Genomic DNA, 19,637 nt, shown 5'->3' with positions numbered 1-19,637 from the left:
CTAAATTGATGAATGAATTATTTTACAGATTTAAAATTTTCAAACCATAACTAAATATTAATCAGGACAGAATGTTATTTAATATCTGATTTGATTTTTTTTTTTATCCAGGATTTTTTTTTATAGCTTCCCAAACTCACTTTCACTTAAAAAACAAACAAAAGAAACAGCTTATTTTATTCAAATTTCCCCAAATGCATACTCAATATATTGTTTCTAAATGTATATCACCCTTTATATAATGGTTTTATTATTTCTTCTTTATTTTTATAGTTTTTTCATCTTGTCTTTATATAGTTCTTCAGCAGAAGCCAGAGTCCTATGTTGCCTAGTTAGGAGCCTCTGACCTACTATTCTGATTAAGTTTCTTCTCAATATTTTTGACCAACATCTGCCTTCTAAATGAAAGGCTTTTGGTCATTTCAATCACTCACTGATAGGGTGAGACTACATTGTTACCCATAACCATATGACCTAATTTAGAATCAGTCTCGGCATCCAAACTTGCATTTCTAATCAAATTTACAATCCGCCTTTGAGCTTCTTCTGGAGTCATGGTCAGTTTGCCTGTCAACATGTTAATGCCGATACACACTAGTGGATGTGAAAAAAAGTCTTAAATACGAAGAGATGAGCATTTTCAATGAAATCCTCCAGACAAGCCACCAAGAAGTCATTCACAAGTACTGAATCACATTCCCTCAGCTTTTTCTGAGCCCCATCAAAGTGGTAGTTAACATATAAGCATTCAACAAATTCTGTAATTGGGTCTGTGTCTGTATATGTGTACGACTCCTGCTGAATGACTTTAATCAGATCTTTTAGCACCTGCTGGCATTTTTGAACATTCTTGTTTGTTATGACAACTGTAGTCAAATATGTGGACAAATGGTCTGAACTGCATTAAGATAGTGTGACTGGTAAAGGAAGCGATCGATCATGTTATCACACCTTTTGGGGTGGTCGAAGGCAACAAATAAAGACCAGTGGATGAGCCATGTTCATTACTGAGGAGACCAAAATTAAGATCTCACAAAATTATCAATGATCTCTTTTAAGCATGTAAGACCTTCCATAGCCGCATCCCAATTCTGCATTAAGATTTCAGAGGCCAGTTTTCTGCCATAATGAACTCAAAGCATTTCTGTGTTTGCTGGAACCAATACTCTAAAGAAGTAAAGATGTTCTGCTGCTCCAGAGTAATTCCCACATGCATTTGGATTCTGCATGTTTAGAATGTATCTGAATATTCTTGCCATGCTTGTCCATCAGTTGGTCAAGCAGCATTTGACCATCTCTGGTTGATGGCATTTGCCTTGTAGTTTCTGGATCTTCCAACATCTTCAAAATCGGTTTAGTTTCTCCCTGAAGCTGTTTCAGCTGTGCAACAACTGTGGTCCTTTTTTTCTGTCAAAGCATGTGGAATATCATCAGAAGAAAGATTTTTGTGTACATCCATAGCAAAGTCTGTCATGTTGGTAACATTAAGAAGATCCTATTTCCTTTGTAATAATTCTTTTTCATTATTTATCTCTCCCATGGACAGAAACTTGAGCAACAGAAAGACTAGATGTGGATCCAAAAAGTGTGCAATGCAAGTAGTCAAGTTGTACTCTGCCCTCTTGCCAAGGAAAAAGCCACTTTCACTTTTAATACACCCAGAGCATTAAATATATTTTCTTTGCCTTCATGAGAAGTTTCTTCTGTCAGCTTCCATGACGCACCACTCACCTCATTTTTCTTCTGTCGAATGACTTCATTCATTCATTTATTCATGTTTATTGGGGATCGGCTATGCGTCTTCTACTTTTTATGTTATCAAGATTCTACTTTTATCAGGATTCAGTAGCTTTATGCTTGGTTAAAATTGTTTCCAGATTCTGACCCTACATTATTGCTCAGTCTGTTTTCAAAATTGTACGATTTTGTTGTGTGTATGTGTGAGTGTATGTGTGTGTGTGTGTGTGTGTGTGTATGTGTACCTCTGGATATACTCCAGGTCAGAATTTAGTGAGTCAAAAGTTGTTATGCAAAAGACATTTCAAACCAAAAGAATGTCCTTTGGTCACCCTCTTGGTCAAACTCGTAAGAAATCCACATGGTTTTCTTTTGTCTCCACTGGCTAAAATCAGAGGAAATCCCTGTACATTTTTTTTTTTCATTTAAATCTAGGCCAGTTCTATTAAACAACAAACAAGGCTTTCTTGAGTTTTCAAGAGGGGGTTGCAACATTGAAGGGAAGGGAATAGCTATTGCCATAGGATATGAGCTTGTGAAGATGTGTGCAACCTTGCAGGTGCTGACAGCCTTCCTGTGGAACCGAGAGGGGTGCTTGCCTGAGAGAGGAGCCAGCCTAAAGAGAAGACCCCATGAGAGGTAGGGAAAAGCAGGCTGACTTCTGATGTCATCCTTCAAACTTCTGGATCCAGTAATAAAACTCATGAAAACCAACAACCATTCTTTCTACATCTTTTCTTTAAATCAGTTGGGCGTTTAAATTTTGTTTCATTTTTTTTTTGTCATTTGAAGCCAGTATAATAAAGATAAGATTCATAAAATTCTGGGTGTAGGGGCTCCTGGGTGGCTCAGTCAGTTAAGCGTATGACTTCAGCCCAGGTCATGATCTCACAGTTTGTGAGTTCAAGCCCCATGTCAGGCTCTGTGCTGACAGCTCAGAGCCAAGAGCCTGTTTCAGATTCTGTGTCTCCCTCTCTCTCTGCCCCTTCCACGCTCACACTTTGTCTATCTCTCTCTCTCAAAAATAAACATTGAAAAATTAAAAAAAAAATAAATTACTTTTCCAAAGTCTATTACTTGAAATATTGACCCAGTGGTCAGGTTTATTCTGTAAGAAAGAAATCCTGTTTTTGCAAGGACTGTTCATATGTTGGGTCACTCATATTTTAGACTCTCTGCCCAAATTTGCAATTATTTCCATTCCAGTAGGTCCCAGAGAAGTACAAATAACGAAACTGGTGAGGAAGGAAGTATTTTCAAAATTCAGTATTATTCTGAATAATGATGTTGTCAGGAGAGTGATATAAATGATCACAAATATGCGGAACCAAATAAGGCTAGCTCTCCATATATAAATTTATGGTAGAAGCAGATTTCTAACCATTTCCTCAGAGTTCTTTCATAAGGTGGATTAGATAGAATGTTTACCACATGACTTTTTCATGGTTTCACTGGTAAGGAAGATTTTCAGCCGTCAAGTTATGGTGTCATGTAAAAAATTTACTCAACGAAGTCTTCTTGTGGAAATCTCAAGCAAAATAGTCTTTACTGAGGAACTGTTTGAGTGCTACTTCCTGTTGAAATGGAGTTCCGTGGAAAGCATGCATTTTGAGGTCCATCATTGAGGCCAAACTTCAAGGTGTATTTTGTTCATCTTTTCTAGGCATCTGACGTCTGCACAAATATTAAGCTTTTATCCTTAGAATGCTTTTTCAGGTCATTTCCAGGAAGACCTGATCTGCTATATTACTGCAGATGGCTGTCTCTAATACACCAATAGTTATTAAAGGCTCAAATCACGGGTTCTTAGATTTCCTCCACATTTTTTCCTTTTTTTATTTGTAAGAGGCTTCTATAGGAATTACTGTACATGCACAAAAAGGCCCCATTTAGAAAATAGTTTGTGAATCCCCATTCTGTACAGTAATGGTCCATATAACTGTATTAAGTCAGCACCTTTAATAGGCAGAGTGCCTTTTTAGTTTGTGAGAAATCTGCCCCTGCTGAGATTTGAACCAGGTACCCTTGGATCTAAAAGCATGTGCTTTACTCTTTAGATAAAGTGAAATCTTCTTAAAAGTGGGGGGAGGGGGAGGGGGAGAGAGATGGGAGTTCTCTTTGACTTTGGAGCCATTTCTTTGACAATTTTATTTTTCTTTCTGAGTTACTTTCTCAGTCTCTTCCCTCCATCCTTTGTTTTATCTGTTCTGGGGTCTTTTTTTTATTTGATCATTTGGCTGGTGTTGACCTTTAAAAATATGAATATGACCCTCTGAATCTAAGACCCACATTTAATACCTAATGAAAGCAATGTTGTTAAACCAAATAATCTTATACATGCCGGGTCTTAGACTTGGGCTACAGAATCTCTAATATTCTCCCACCTCTAAGAATTCGTGAGTGTAAGTTATTTGTGTCAAGTTAAAAATGGAAACTTTTTTTTCCCCTGTGGAAGAAAAATGATCATGTGGTCCTTTGAATTTGCTACTTTCTGTGTATTGCCTGATGGTGGTCATTTTACCAACAAGGCTTCTGGAATCCTCTTCTTACAAATATATTTTAGTAGTAAAAGAAAAGTTTGATTTTCTATATTTCCTAAGTTTCATTATATATGCAATTAGCCAAAGTCTAGTGTCATGTAACATTCCTTCATCCCTTGCAAATCTCATCATATTCAATAAGGTTTCATGAGAGCATTATAGATACTTGTGAGCTCTGAGAAGATGAGCTTGTTTTATTCTCAAAACAAAATTGTGTTCCAAGTGCTTTTTAAAGTAAAATAGAGTGCGGGGATTTCTAATAAAGAGATCAGATGGGATAATAGGCTGTAATAAAGTAACCGAAGTGATGTTTCCTCTTCCTTTGTCATAGCAGAGTTCCACTTAGATTACCATAGCCACAGGAAACCAAGGTTTAGATTCTTAGTTGCCATTGTTGCATCATTAAACACTTCTTAAATGCTCACAAAATGCCAGGTGCTTTATGGAACATATAAAGACTAGGTCTTGCATAGTTTATTCAAGGATGACATTGGACACATTGTAATTACTCCCACTGGAGCCATATGTATAACAAAAAAGGATTTGGGTACAAGAAGGAAAATTTAGCAAGGCATATTTTCTTTTTGTTGCCATGCCAGCCCTAACCGCTCACTCATAACTCTCTGAGGTCAAACTGGCAACAATCCAGATCTGGATTTGGTAATTTATTCAAGGTCAGAATATGGTAAAATTTGTTATTTAATAGGATCTTGGAAAAAAAAACAGTGAAACTTGCGTGGATTCTTTCTTGGATAGTCATCTGCAGTCCAGCCCTAAATTCTTGGATCACCTTGTATTTGTCCTAGAATAAAGTCCCAAGCAATAGCTAGGACCTTGATGTTCAAAGTTGACCCAAAATCAGGCTGAGCCCATTGGAAAGTTTTGTATTAGAGATTAGTACCATTTCTAGTACATTAGATTGGGAGACAAAATATAAAAAGAAATGTTTAATTACCCAGAGTCTTTTTAGTGTCAGACCTAGTTGACTACACAACACATATAAGAATGACAAATGGTCAGAGAAGTGCTTGCAATATAAAAATCACTCAATGAATATTTGCGAAAGAAAGGAATTTCTAAGAATTGTGGTAAGAAAATATCAGTCATGATCCCTTGCCACAAGAAAACGAAATTAAAGTTTGTAAACCAGTTAGATTGGTAATTGTGAGGTGCGGGATCTAAATTTCTAGTTTTCCGACCTCACCTTTTACATGCTATTAAATGTCAAAAATAATTTTTTCTTTCAGGGTCAACGTGGACATCATTAAGTTTTAGGGGCAATAAGAAGGTTCCACTTAACACCACCCCCCGTCCCCCACCACCAAGTGATTTCTTCCCTCTCAACTGTTTTCTAAAAGCAAAAAAAAAAAAAAAAAAAAAAAAACGGAGCGAGTTCACAATTTCAGTAATAAAAGATTTCAATGCTTTATTTCACTAATTGGAAAAGTTAAGATGAAAAGGTTTGCCAGAAAGTTTTCTTTCTTGTTTCTCTGGGACCTGGATATTAGAAAGTAGGAGGGCACTGGATACCTAAAGGAAATAAAATAAATATCATGGAAATGTTTTAAGACTATAGAAAGGAAACATTAAATTTTACACTTCTTGCTTCTGCTTGAAAAAGAAGATGTAAAAGTTGTGTATGGCTATTTCAAACAATCATGAGCACTCCAGTTAAGAATTCTGTCATTTTTTATATGAGTGCATTTGCCTCTTTTGTAGCATATCAAGGAGCACAATTTTCTCCAGGCAGTGGTTACTATTTCCCCAAATATGACTAATGTGATCAATACCTTTTTTCCCCCACCTTAAATTCTTTATTAAGGAAGCATAATTATCAGTAAACGTGGTCTATGGAAAGATACGGAGATGTGAAATTGCACTTAAAGGTGTATGAATGATTGCCTTCCACTGTATATTCCTTTGATTAATCGGCCTGTCATCACCTGCAGTGTAACTAGCACCTTGAAAGAGGGAGAATCCACAGGGTGCAGCCAGAATTCAACTCTGCCTTCCTTCTCCCTACTCCTTCCACTCCCTGCCATCGTCACCTTAATCTTTCAAACCTCTTCTCCAGCCTTGTTCTTCTCTGCTCCATGGATGAAATTTCAAGCAGGTAACATTACTTTCCCTGGACGTCCTTAGGTAGTAAGTCCTATAGTCAGTTTGGGTAAAATCAAGGACTCACAGGTATTATGAAAAGGTCCCATTCATGGTAACATTAAATATGGCATGAATTTCACATAAAATCAAAGTTCTTTCTCCTTTCCAGCTTGGTATTGCTTTAGGCATAGGGCAAGAAGAGGAAGAACATGGCCGGCTCCATCTTTGTTACTTATCCCTAACACCTCCCTCCTGTATCTGCTCCCCTTGCTAGCTGAGGTTTCTAACCCTTCTTACAGATGGAGTGAGGAAAAGGAGAAGCTAGACATAGTAAAGATCTTATTTGACAATATTAACTTAATCCAATGATGTTGTTCTTAGGAAGGACACCCTAGATTCCTAATTCTGATTCTCCCAGAGCGTAATTTTATGGATTATTTCGAGAATACCTTGTTGAGATGCTCTGGTTGCAATGATCTCATATGATGAGGTTTCCATTTGGCTAGCTGCTAACAACTGCCATCCTCAGAGCGTGGGCGGTGCATGGCACACAGGCTCTCACCGAAGAGGCTCTGCTGTCATGCCAGGCATCTCACTTGGGAAAGTCCTTTTCAGGCTGGCTTGAGTCTGACTCCCTTTCACATGGTCCACATTTGGCCCATGGGAAACTTGTGCCTTTGTTTCTGCCAAATGAAGACGGAAATTGCCATTTCTCTCAATGTCATCATTTGTCTTTGCTCACCAGCTGCACAGATATTTCCAGTCATAGGCTTTAGCTTTTTACTCTCCCATGTGCAGGTCAAATGCCATCTGATACAAGAAGACACATTGTTAGCTCTATGAAAGTGGTCCCTTCTATCCCGATCCCTTCTTTATGGGCAAGAGAAAATTCAATAATTTTCCCCAGAGAAATTCTTTCTCCAGAAACAGTCATTTTTCTTGGCCTCTCCAACCTGTAAATATCCTCAAGGACAGTGTTAAATTCAGAGTTAGAAGATGGGTTCTTCATCACCTTCTTTTGTAGGTCTTGCGTGGTCTAGTCCCCCATTCTGGAGTTCTCAGCACACATAATGTTTATTCTCTACGTCTGGGGTCTCAGCTAGAGCTAAGAAAGAAAGATTTTTACTTTAACATCCTTTTCTGATGGTTGGTAATTAACTTGCCCTTCTTTTCTTACTGGAGACATCCATCTACTACAAAACTGTAGCTCCTGCCTCTCTGAGCTTAGAAACATCTAGGGGAAAGGACGAGGCCAATTAGGTGAGGAAATGTTACCAAATATACTCCACCTCCATTTATTCATATTTATAGATGAAGACTCTCCTCCATTGAGATGATATTAAACCACATTATTTGTTCTTCATCCAATTTCACATAAATTCATAGACAAAGACCATGCCCATCTCCAGCCCTGGGTTTCTGTGTCTGATCTTTGCCCAGGCAGAGGTCATGCCTTGTGTCTGGCCTAAGTGTGAGTACAAAATACACAACAGTATATTGCCATATATTCTTAATCTCTAACTAAACCATATACTGTGGGACAGTAGTGGTGCCTCACTTCTCCTTTTGGTTAATTTAACCCAATTGGAACTTTGTTTGTTATCTCTTCTGCTTCCACCAGGGAACATTAGTTGTACAATAATTAATTGCTACAAATTCATACCTTAATCCATTCAACAATCCTTTAATTTCATTTCTGAGGAATGTTAGTGACTCATAGATAAATAAAAAGAAATAACACAACTACAAAAATTTAATGTAGTATATAACCTATAGAGTGTTTTTAATATATTCAAGGGAAAATGCTGTGAATATTAAAAGGAAAGAGATTCACCTTAGTTGAGAGTGGTGAGACCCTAGGGAGGACTTCTGAGAAGGAATTTTATTTCATTGGGGCCTTGAAAACAAAGCAGCAGATTGCAATGGATGTGTTATGCAGGATTGAGAAAACAGCATGGATACAGTTAAAATATTGGGGCCTGTTTTCAGTAAAATCTTCTCATTGTATGTCATATACAAAGGGAAAAATCTAAAAAGGAAGACTTCTGCCAGACTTGGGAGAACCATAAATGTCAACATCAGAGAGACTGGACTTTATGCAATCAGGAGAGTGTATGAAGGATGGTGTTGAAATTTCTGAGGAAGAGAATTAATTGGGGCAGCCATTTAAAAAGGTTAAATTGGTAGCAGAAAAAAACCTAATAAGCAGAATGCCTGGAAATGGAAAACAGAAAGTGAACATGAATTTATGACAAGGATCTAATCAAGAAGCAATGGATTCATGAATGAGGGAGTATGGTGGGAAGGAACGAGGGAATATGGGAGCTCTGTCCGTGGTAGAATGAACAAGACCTGACTACTGACTGGACGTGAGATTAGAAAAGAAGAGTAGTCAGTATGACTTCAGGGTTTATAGTATGACCTATAGTAATCAGTATGACTTCAGGGCTTAATTTCCAGAGGTGCAATTAAGCAAAATTCAGGAGAAAACCTTCCAGTACAAGAAACAATTGATAACAGGGGCACCTGGCTGGCTCATTCAGAAGAAGAGAATGCGACTCTTGATCTCGGGGTTGTGGGTTTGAGCCCCATGTTTTGTTTTGTTTTGTTTTTTAATTTTAGTTGGTAGCGTACAGTGCAATATAGGTTTCAGGAGTAGAATTCTGTGATTCATCCCTTTACATACAACACTCAGTGCTTATCACAAGTGCCCTCTTTAATGCCAATCACCCATTTAGCCCATCCCTTGCCCACCTCTCTCCATCAATGCTCAGTTTGTTCTCTATCAAGAATCTTTTGTGGTTTGGGGAGCCTGGGAGGCTCAGTCGGTTGGGCGTCCGACTTCGGCTCAAGTCATGATCTCACGGTCCATGAGTTCGAGCCCCGCGTCGGGCTCTGTGCTGACCACTCAAAGCCTAGAGCCTGTTTCAGATTCTGTGTCTCCCTCTCTCTCTGACCCTCTCCCATTCATGCTCTGTCTCTCTCTGTCTCAAAAATAAACAAACATTAAAAAATTTTTTTTAAAAAAATAATCTTTTGTGGTTTGTTTCCCTCTCTTTTCTTTCCCCCCTCCTTCCCATATGTTCCTCTGTTTTGTTTCATAGGTTCCACATATGAGTGAAATCATATGGTGTCTTTCTCTGACTGACTTATCTCACTTAGCATACTATCTTCTAGCTCCATCCACATTGTTGCAAATAGCAAGATTTCATTCTTTTTGATGGCTGAATAAAACTCCATCTTTTTTTATCCATTCATTAGTTGATGGCTATTTGTTGAGCCCCATGTTGGGTGTAGAGGTTACTTAAAAAAAGAACTGATGACATAAAGTCAAGTGTTATATGACTTTCAGAGAGGAGAGCAATCAGATGTTGGAATAGTTGAAGAAAGACTTCATTGGAAGCTTTGAAAATTGAACAAGAATTCCTAGTGAAAATGTGAGATAAAATGAAGAAGTGCATGAAGGACTCTGGCTCCTTCCAATTTGTCATTAGGTTTTCTAATAAAAATGTGTTATAACAGATTAGATAGTACCCAAGTTGATCAAGGATAGAAATAATAGATTTAGATTCACTTAAGATGATATTTAAGGTAGCTCAGTCTTGGAAGGAACAGACTCTTTTAATCTCATTTTTTTCTTCTTCAATTTATTTTTTAAGTTAACAAACAGTAAGTTTCACTATTTTTGGTGAACAGTTCTAAGAGAATTGAAACATTCAGAAAGTCAGGTAGCCACCACTAAAATCAATATATGGAACGTTTTCATTTATTCCAAAATATGTTCTCTTGCTGTCCCTTTGTAGCCAGCCCCTTCCCCTACATTTAACCCTTTTGCCACCACAGATCTGTTCTCTTTCCCTACAGTTTTTCCTTTTCCAGAAAGTTGTTGTAGGGAACACAATTTTAAGACGGCATTTAACCCTGACCATAACAACTCCCATAATTATGCTACATGATATGGGTGGGTCTAACATAATCACATAGGTTCTTTAAAAGCAGAGAATTTTTGCCAGCTGATAACAGAAAAGGAATCAGAGATTTGAAGCAGAGATTCGAAGCCTCCTCTGATAAAGATGGCCATATGGACAGAACCTGAACATGGCCCCTAGAAGTTGAAAGCAATCCCTGACGGACAGGCAGCAGGGAAATAAGCACCCGAGTACTACAATCATTAGGACTTGAATTCTGCCAACAATTTGAATGAGCTTGGAAGTTGCTTCTTCCCTTGAACCTCTAGGTAAGAGCCCAGCCCAACTGATACCTTGAGTATCAGCCTGATCTGACTGCTGATATACAGAAGCGTGACCTAATAAAGGGAGTCTGTTTTAAGCTGCTGAGTTTGTGGTAATTTGTTATGCAGAGATAGAAACTTAATTGTCATGTAAATGAAATAATAGAAGGTGTAGCCTTTTACAACTGGCTTCTTTCATTCAACATGTTGCATTTGAGACTCATTCATTTTGTTATAGGGATCACTGAGTTCCACTGAATGGATTATCTCAATTTGTTTATCCATTTGCAACCTGGAGGACATTCGGGTTGCTTCTAGTTTTTGAGGATCTGAGAAAGTTTGCTCCAATCATTAACACACAGGTTTTGTGTGAAAATATGTTTTCGTTTCTCTTGTGTAGCTATCTACGAATGGGATCTCTGCATTGCATCAGAAATATATGTTAAAATTTTTAGCAACAAACTTTTCTGAAATGGTTGTTCCATTTGCCTTTCAACCAGCAATATGTAGGAGTCCCAGTAGGTATTGAGGTATTTAGCCATGCTAATAGGTGTATAGGAATATATCATTTTGAATGTGATTTTAAATACTTTTACCACAAACATTAGAGGTTCTGCACAAATTATCATTTTAATAAAATTGTGATGCAAATATAATAAGGTCTTAGCATCTTCAGTGCTAAGTCGCATTCTGAAAATATGTCATCGGTAAAGACCAAAGTTTTTCAGAGAGTAGTTTTCCACTAAGAGACAGGGAAGTGACTTGACCTGAGATTATCAACATTTAGCGATATCAGCTACTATGTTCCAGGCATGATGCTAGCTGCTAGAGATAAAAGATGAGTAATACATGCCCCGCCCTCAAGAAGCCCATGCTATCTGAGGAAACAGACATATAATGTGTAATTATAATATAGTCTAGTAGTTGTCATGATTCATGTATTATTAGGTCAGTCCTACTAGGTCACAGGTGAGGGAGCAGTGAATTTCGCTTGAGGGAGCAGGCTAGTGAGGTGATAAATTTGGACTGTAGGTGTACAATGCCCGAGACTGAAGACTTATTAGCAGTCAATATTAGCAGTGAAGATTTACATGATTTACATGAAGATTTACAGTTGTGTGCAATTGGAGTCACTTTGAACAAAGTTTAAGAATTGAGAGATGTTTTCTCTCAAATTCTTTCAGATTTTTGGAATCTTCCCAAATAACTGTGTTGGATGTATAACTAAGGATACTATATAACATGATTTTGTGGATTCCCACAGGAGAGATTCTCATTCTCACAGATGCATGTTCATCTGGGCAAGTATGAAAAAATTCGGTGCTTTGGATTTTTGTTTGAGGGTCACCAGTAAACATATTAAACAGGATTTCTTGGCGGAATCTTTCTCACTTGGACGTTGTCTTTGTTTTGAAGTTAGTCAATCATTTATGCAGTGTGTGTGTGTGTGTGTGTGTGTGTGTGTGTGTATCAGTAAAACAGTTAGATGGGCATCATTAGACATAAGGCTTCACAAAGGCCAACCAGGCCAACCATGTGCTTCTAAGTGGCTACCTCTGCTAGTGATACGATCTTTGAATTTCATATTCAAGATTAATTTATCTAGCGGTGCTTGGGTGACTCAGTCGGTTGAGCGACTGACTCTTGATTTCAGCTCAGGTCATGATCCCAGGGTCATGAGATTGAGCTCCGCATCTGCTAGGCGTGGAGCTTGCTTAAGATTCTCTCTCTCTCTCTCTCTCTCTCTCTCTCTCTCTCTGCTCTTCTCCCCACTTGCACGTATGCTCTCTCTCTAAAATAAAAACTAAAAAAAGAATTAAAACAGAATAATTTACCTGTATTCTAACATGGATAGTACAGTGTATGTTAAAGGCAATAAAAGGGGCATTTGTAGTTCTGTTTTTCTAGTACAGCCAGTATCTCCCATATCCACGGCAGAAGCACATGTGGCAGGACTATACGTGTGAAGATAAACTGAGAGGAAACAAACTGGTGTCAAACAAATTAGGGATTGCACATAATTGAGTAAATGTAGGGTTAATGATCCAATCATTGTAAAATCGTTGTAAAAAACATTTCTCACACACGACGCCTGAGTTCTAAGGAAACCATTTGGACACTGTGAGTTTTATTTGATTTTACATTTCAGAAGAGTTTTCACTGAGGTAACATTTACTTTTGAGGTATGTAATCTAGGCTCAGCAGGTTGTAATGCTAGAGCCTTTGATGTTCGCCAAGTTTGTTTATGAAGTGTGTCAGAGAAGGCAATCCAATATCTTCCACAAAAATTCGGAAACAAACACAGGACCTGTTTTTCTATTCTATTCATAATAGTGTCCTTACTGCCCGAATGCGACCACAGATCTGTTAGAAATGGAAACAAGATTGTCTCTGTGCGCCAGAGAGAATGTGATTGGTGATATCAAAAGCCGGTGCATTTTAGATGATTGTAAAATGTGCTGTTACGGGTGCCATAGCCTCAAGCATCGCTAAAGCTGCCCGAAGCAACACATAGACACTGAGTCTACAGAATATGAGTGATTTGTGCGCATCGTCATATTTTGAAAACATTAAATATGTTTTCCTTTGTTTGTGTTTGACTTTTTGCAACCTGTCAGCTTGAGCTAGGGTTTGTGAGGGCTACTGAGACACCATATTGCAGATTTTGAGAGCTCTGCCTTTGATGGCTTGTAATAAACCACATAGGATATTCCCATTGGGGGGAAAGAAGTTGTAAACTGTCAGGGATATTACAATTTACATGATTTGGAGCTTGGGGATCTCTTGTTTAGATTTTTAACTCCAGCTAATCACAGATTTTTCTGTTTTGAAAACAGCGATTTGAATGTAAACCAACTCAAAAAAGCACAATAAGGCAATTTCAACAAGCTAATTAATTTCCTTAAAAAAGAAAGAAATTTCACATGTTCTGAATTTTTTTTTTTTTTGGAGGATGGCTCCAGAACATAAACTTCATTTACGGAATCATTCAACACCAGTTCTGCTGGTAAACAAACATAAGGTAGAACTCAAGTGCCTGTGTCTAAGGATAACATCTAACCAGGTAGCACTGTGAAAATATATTAACACTCATTCAGAAGAAGCAATTAGGAAGTGTCAGATAAAAACGCTAAAAATAAAAATAAATTAAAAGAAACACCTTTACTACAGACGGGAAAAGGATTTTCATTTTCATAAAACTATTAATTTAGAATTTTAAATGAAATATTTATCATCTCTCTTATGTTCAAAGCAGACAGAATAATAGCAGATCTCAAGCTTTGTTTAATTTGTTTTTCCTTCCAAACAAAAATATTCTTCTTGACTTTTCTACAAATGCCACCATCTTGTCAGAATTACTTTCAGAGGAAGACGTATGGTGAATAAACCAGATGCATAATCCATTTGGTATCTTGTAAAAGTAAATGCTACCTGTCTATAAATAAATATTCCTTGAATTTATATTAACAGAAGTAGAAATGTTTACTTGTGGACATTTAAAAAGAATATCTATTGATCTAATTTCAAAAAATCTTTGGGGGCACTTAGGTGGCTCAGTAGGTGAAGCGTCCAACTTCGGCTCAGGTCGCCATCTCAGGGTTCCTGAGTTCAAGCCCTGCATTGGGTTCCGTGATGACAATGCGGAGCCTGCTTGGGATTCCTTCTCTTTCCCCCTCTCTCTCTGCCACATCCCCGAGTACACTAGTGTGTGCATTCTCTCTCTCAAAATAAATAAATAAACTTAAAAAATGCCTATAAAAAATCTTTGTACATGTCTTTTGTTCAATTTATGAACAGGCTATATTGTGTTTAAACAAAGTGTTAGCCATCACTGTTGAGATGGGAAACCTTTTACTACTCATTAGTTTAACAAGTATTTTCAAGGACCAGAGTCAACCATTTTCCCCATCCCACTGTTACTCTTCCATTGAGCGCCGCCATCATTTCTCACCTGAGTCATTGCAGTAGGCTCTCAGTAGATCTCCCGGATTCTGCCCTTGTATTAGTGATCTCATGGCTCTTTTCTGTGTCAAATCTCCCGGTCATTTCCCATTGCACTAAGAGTAAAAGCCAAAGCCCTTGATTGGCCTCCAAGACTCTAAATTATCTGTTCCCATCTTCTACCCCCACTTTTCCTTTCTGATTGCTTCTCCCACCTCTTTCCCCCTGGCTCATGCTGTTTCAGATGCTTAACAAATTAAACCATTCCCAGAGAACTCCAGGTGAACTTCTGCTTCAGGATATTTGCCATTGCTGTTTCCTCTGCTTAGAAAGCTCTTCCCAGCTATCTACAAGACTCACTCTCTTGCTTCCTTCACGTTTTGACTCAAATGTCACTTTCTCAGTGAGGACTTCCTTGCCCATCCTGATAGTGGCACCTTCGCACTCCCCACAAATGTACACATCCCATCTGTCTTGCTCTGCTTGATTATTTATCTTCTTTAACGCTTAACCACTATCTAATAGACTATCTATTTTACTTATTAATCTTATGTATTGTGGGTGTCTCTCACTAGAATATAAAATTCATGAATATAAAATTCATTCATTGTTTTATTTATTTATTTATTTATTTATTTATTTATTTATTTATCCCTAGCATCTGGAACAGTTCCTGACACAAAATATGATACTCTGGGCAGGACGTATTGCAAGTATTAGGGTCCAAGAAGTGATAAGTTCCGCTCTCATGACAAGAACTTTCTAATAAGAAAAACAGATAATAAACAGGTAAATTAGATAGCATCAGATTAGGTATAGGTGCTACAAAGAATAAATATTGCCATTAGACAGCAAGGCTTTATTTCTCAAATGTGGTTAGTCGGCGTGTGGCTTTTAAAGAACATAAGATAGTTACTTACTATATACCTGGGGACACAACACTCACTAATATGAAGCAACACATAATAAAAGATGGCACTTCAGTAAGGAGATACAAACTACAATGTGAATCATAATAATCAGCACTGGTGAACGTGGAGGAGTGATGACTGGAAACCGTCTGAGCAAAGTGAGAATGAGCACTGTATGCAAAAAGAATAAGGAAGATTGATGACTGGGGTTTTGTAGTATGGAGAGGGGAGCTCAGGATGTAGAACGCTTGCTTTGAAGGCTGGACAAATGAGGTTAGGACCCATCTGCTGGAAACCACGGGAACCATGCTTGATTCTTCCATTTTCTTTCGTTTTTCTTTCCTTACCTTCAGTTTATCAACAAGGCATGTGAACTCTGCCTCCAAAATATATCCTGAAGCATCCACCATTCCAGCTACTACCTTACCCTGTTCACACTCCTTTCTTGCCTGGACTATGAGAATTCAAACCATTCTCTCTGTTTCCACTCTTTGACCCCCTGCATTCCATTTTCCATGCAAGGTGTGTTCAAAACATTTCAGTAACTTCATTTTGAACTTAGAATGAAATTCAAACTCCTTACCGTGTTCTAGAAGACCTGTGTAATCTAACATGACCACCTATCTTGTGCAAGAACTCCTCAGTCTCTCCATGCTCCAGTCATGTCTTCTTTATGTTCCTCATTTTCTAGATAGTATGTGGGGTTGATAGGCTTAGGACCTTAGCTTTTGATATGCTTAAATATTTTTCGCTATCTTCACATAGCTTTCTCCTTCTCATTATGTGAGATTTACCTTAAATATCAAGTCCACATGGAAGAACTCCCTGACCATCTTATCTAAGGGGTGCCTGTGTGGCTAGGTCGGTTGAGCATCCGACTTGGACTCAAGTCATGATCTCACAGGTCATGGGTTCAGGCCTGTGTCGGGCTCTGTGCTGACAGCTCGAGCCTGGAGCCCGCTTCAGATTCTGTGTTTCCCCCTCTCTCTCTCTCTGTCCTTTCCCTGCTCGAGCTCTCTCTCTCTCTCAAAAATAAATAAAAAAAAATTTTTTTTAATTTTTTTTTAACGTTTATTTTTTTTTGAGACAGAGAGAGACAGAGCCTGAATGGGGGAGGGGCAGAGAGAGAGGGAGACACAGAATCGGAAGCAGGCTCCAGGCTCTGAGCCATCAGCCCAGAGCCCGACGCGGGGCTCGAACTCACGGACTGCGAGATCGTGACCTGAGCTGAAGTCGGACGTTTAACCGACTGAGCCACCCAGGCGCCCCAAAATAAATAAAAATTTTAAAAAATTAAAAAAATATATCACCCCTTGGGTGTCAGGGGGGGCTCAGTTGGTTAACTGACTGACTTGGCTCAGGTCATAATCTCACAATTCATGAGTTCAAGCCCACATCTGACTTGCTGTCAGTGCAGAGCCTGCTTCAGATCCTCTTTCTCCCTCTGTCTTTGCTCCTCCCCCACTTGCACTCACTCTCTTGCTCTCTCAAAATAAATAAACATTTAAAAAATAAAATAAAAAATATCACCCCTATCATTCTCTATAACATTACTCATTTGCATTTTCTCCTTCCTTTTTAATCATTATGTGAAATACTTTATGTATTTGTTTACCTATTTATTATTTGTCTACCTCTACCAGGATGTAAGCTCTATGAGAACACAGATTCTGTTTGTCTTGTTCCTCGCCGTGTTTCTCGAGCCTAAAAACCATTTTTCTAGGCATTCCTGAGATGTAGAAGGTAGAAAATAAGTTCAATTGAATGAATGAAAATAATTAACCATTGAAACCTTTTAATCTATTTATATGAAATGGAAAAAAAGTGTATCAGAGTAGCCTAGCAGGAAGATCCTGAGTATCAGGACTGAAAATAAAGAGGGATTGACAGCTATGAGCTATTTCATAAAAGAAATCAATGGGGGCCCCTCACTGACAGCAGTCAGAGAATTGCAGTGAAATCAAAGGAGGATATATCAAAGATGATTCGTTCTGTAATCATCAGCAAATGAGTCAAAAATAATTTTTAGAAAGAGTCCAATGGCTAGATTATATAGTTAACACAGGATATTAATAATTAGCAAAGGGTGCTCTATGGTTGGGGAGAATTCTGTGTACAAATTTGTTCTTTTGTCGTTATCCTGGCATAGTTTTGCAATATTATTGTAGCTCTCATTATTGTGCATTTATTTGCAATTGTGGGCCCATAATGAGGTGTGAACTACTCCCCTGGAGTAAATTAGGCACTTTTGGAAAGTTCGCATCACATCTTTGAAGCCATCAGGGTGCTATTGGGTAAGCTGCTACACCCCCTGGCCCCACCCCATTTCCCCACACATGCTTTTCTCAGGATACTCTAGCCTCAAGGAAAACTCTTAATGAGGCTTGCCACTGTATTTCCCTTTCTTAGCTCCTTTGTATGAGAATACATTTTAGCCATAACATTTCCCTACCTCTGTTTTATCTGAACTAGTTTGGAGAATTGACTGATCAATATACCTCACAACAACGTTTCATTCTTAAAAATTGCTAAGACCCCCAGAGAACTTTTGTTTATATAGGTTTTATCTATCACTACTCACCAGATTAGAAATGGGAACTGTGTGCCTGCAAGAAAATGAGGATGGAAAATTAAATAATATTGCCATTAAAACAGTATTTCTCAAAAATAATTTTGACCTCTTAGGCTCCTTGAAGGGAGGTTGAAACCCTGAGGTCCCCAGACTACACTGGAGAGCCACTAGTATATAATAAGTAGCCTTTATATAGATCTACCTGGCCTGTCATCTTTCTTACATGACATAAAATCTTATACTCACAAAAGGACAGATTTTAGAGCTATTATTAATAACTCTCAATAAAAACTTTTTAGGTTTTGAAAAAAACTGACGTCTTTCATTGACTTCTGAAGTTTTCCACAATTCTAGGTTTGTGATCCATGGATGACAGTTTTATTTTTAAGAATCACATCTAAGGCCCATTTTGTTTAGTTCAAAACATGAAATAATTTGGCATATTTACCAGCAAAATTTATAATTTTTTTTTTTTTTTTTTTTTTTTGCTGAGACCACCATACTTTATGCTCTATTTTCAGAATCAAGTTGTATATTATGGTATACCAAAAATGCCAACTTACGACTTCTTCATAAATACAAAATAGCATTGTTAACGCCAAATGCAAAATTGGGAATTCAGGGGCTCCTTGGTGGCACATTCATTTGAGCGTTTGACTTCAGCTCAGGACATGATCTCACGGTTCGTGGATTTGAGCCCCGAGTCGGGTCTGTACTGACAGATCAGACCCTGGAGCCTGCTTGGGATTTTGTGTCTCCCACTCACTCTCCCCCTCCCCCGTTTGCACTTTGTCTCTGTCTCTGTTTCTCTCTCTCTCTCTCAAAAATAAGTAAACATAACTTTTTTTTAGATTGAGAATTCAATCAATTCAATTGAATATTCTTTAGAGAAAGTTTGAGGGCAAGAAGGACTAATTCTTTTAAGTTATAATATCTAAAAATTTTGTAGTGTTTTTTAGTTTACAATGCTCTCTTCACAATCATCATGTCTTTTAGTGTCTGCAACAATTCTGTGAGACTATGCGTTATTTTCTGTATCTTTGTTTTGCACAAGAAAAAAAAAGAAAAAGGTTTTGGGAGTGATGAATTTTCTATGGCTGCTGTAAGAAAATACCACAGACATAGTCACTTAAAACAACACAGATGTATTATTTTACAGTTCTGCATTTTAGAAATCTATTGTCATTGGATTAAAATCAAGGTATCAGCACGTCTGCATTCTTTCCTGGAGGCTCTAGAAGAGAATCCATTTTCTTGCTTTTTCCAGCTTCTTGAGATTTTACACATTTTTTAATTTCATGGCTTCTTTCCTCCATCTTTAAAACCAGCAACATGGGGCCAGTCCTTCACATACTGCCATCTCTCTCGGTTTGTCTTCTGATTCCCTTTTCAACTTTTAAAGACCCTTATGATGACACTGCACCCATCTGAATAATCCAGGATAGTCTTCCCACTTTAAGGTCATTTGATTAGCAAACTTAATTCCACTTAGTTCTCCTTTGCCATGTGTCCTCATATTTTCATAAGTTCCAAGGGTTAGGACATAGACATCTTTGGGGTAAGGGATCTTGTTCTGCCTATCACTTGGCCATTTACCAAGCTCA

General features: G+C 38.0%; 1 pseudogene; it reads right to left on the bottom strand.

The window, feature by feature from the left end:
• Positions 1-266: 266 nt before the first annotated feature.
• The window catches only part of LOC109257995 (eukaryotic translation initiation factor 3 subunit E-like), a 98,927-nt pseudogene continuing 79,556 nt past the window's right edge, over positions 267-19,637 (bottom strand).

The sequence above is a fragment of the Panthera pardus genome, unplaced genomic scaffold (assembly GCF_024362965.1).
Source record: "Panthera pardus isolate Hobbes unplaced genomic scaffold, ASM2436296v1 HiC_scaffold_16, whole genome shotgun sequence".
Lineage (NCBI taxonomy): Eukaryota > Metazoa > Chordata > Mammalia > Carnivora > Felidae > Panthera > Panthera pardus.
This window is presented reverse-complemented; position numbering and strand designations above follow the sequence as displayed.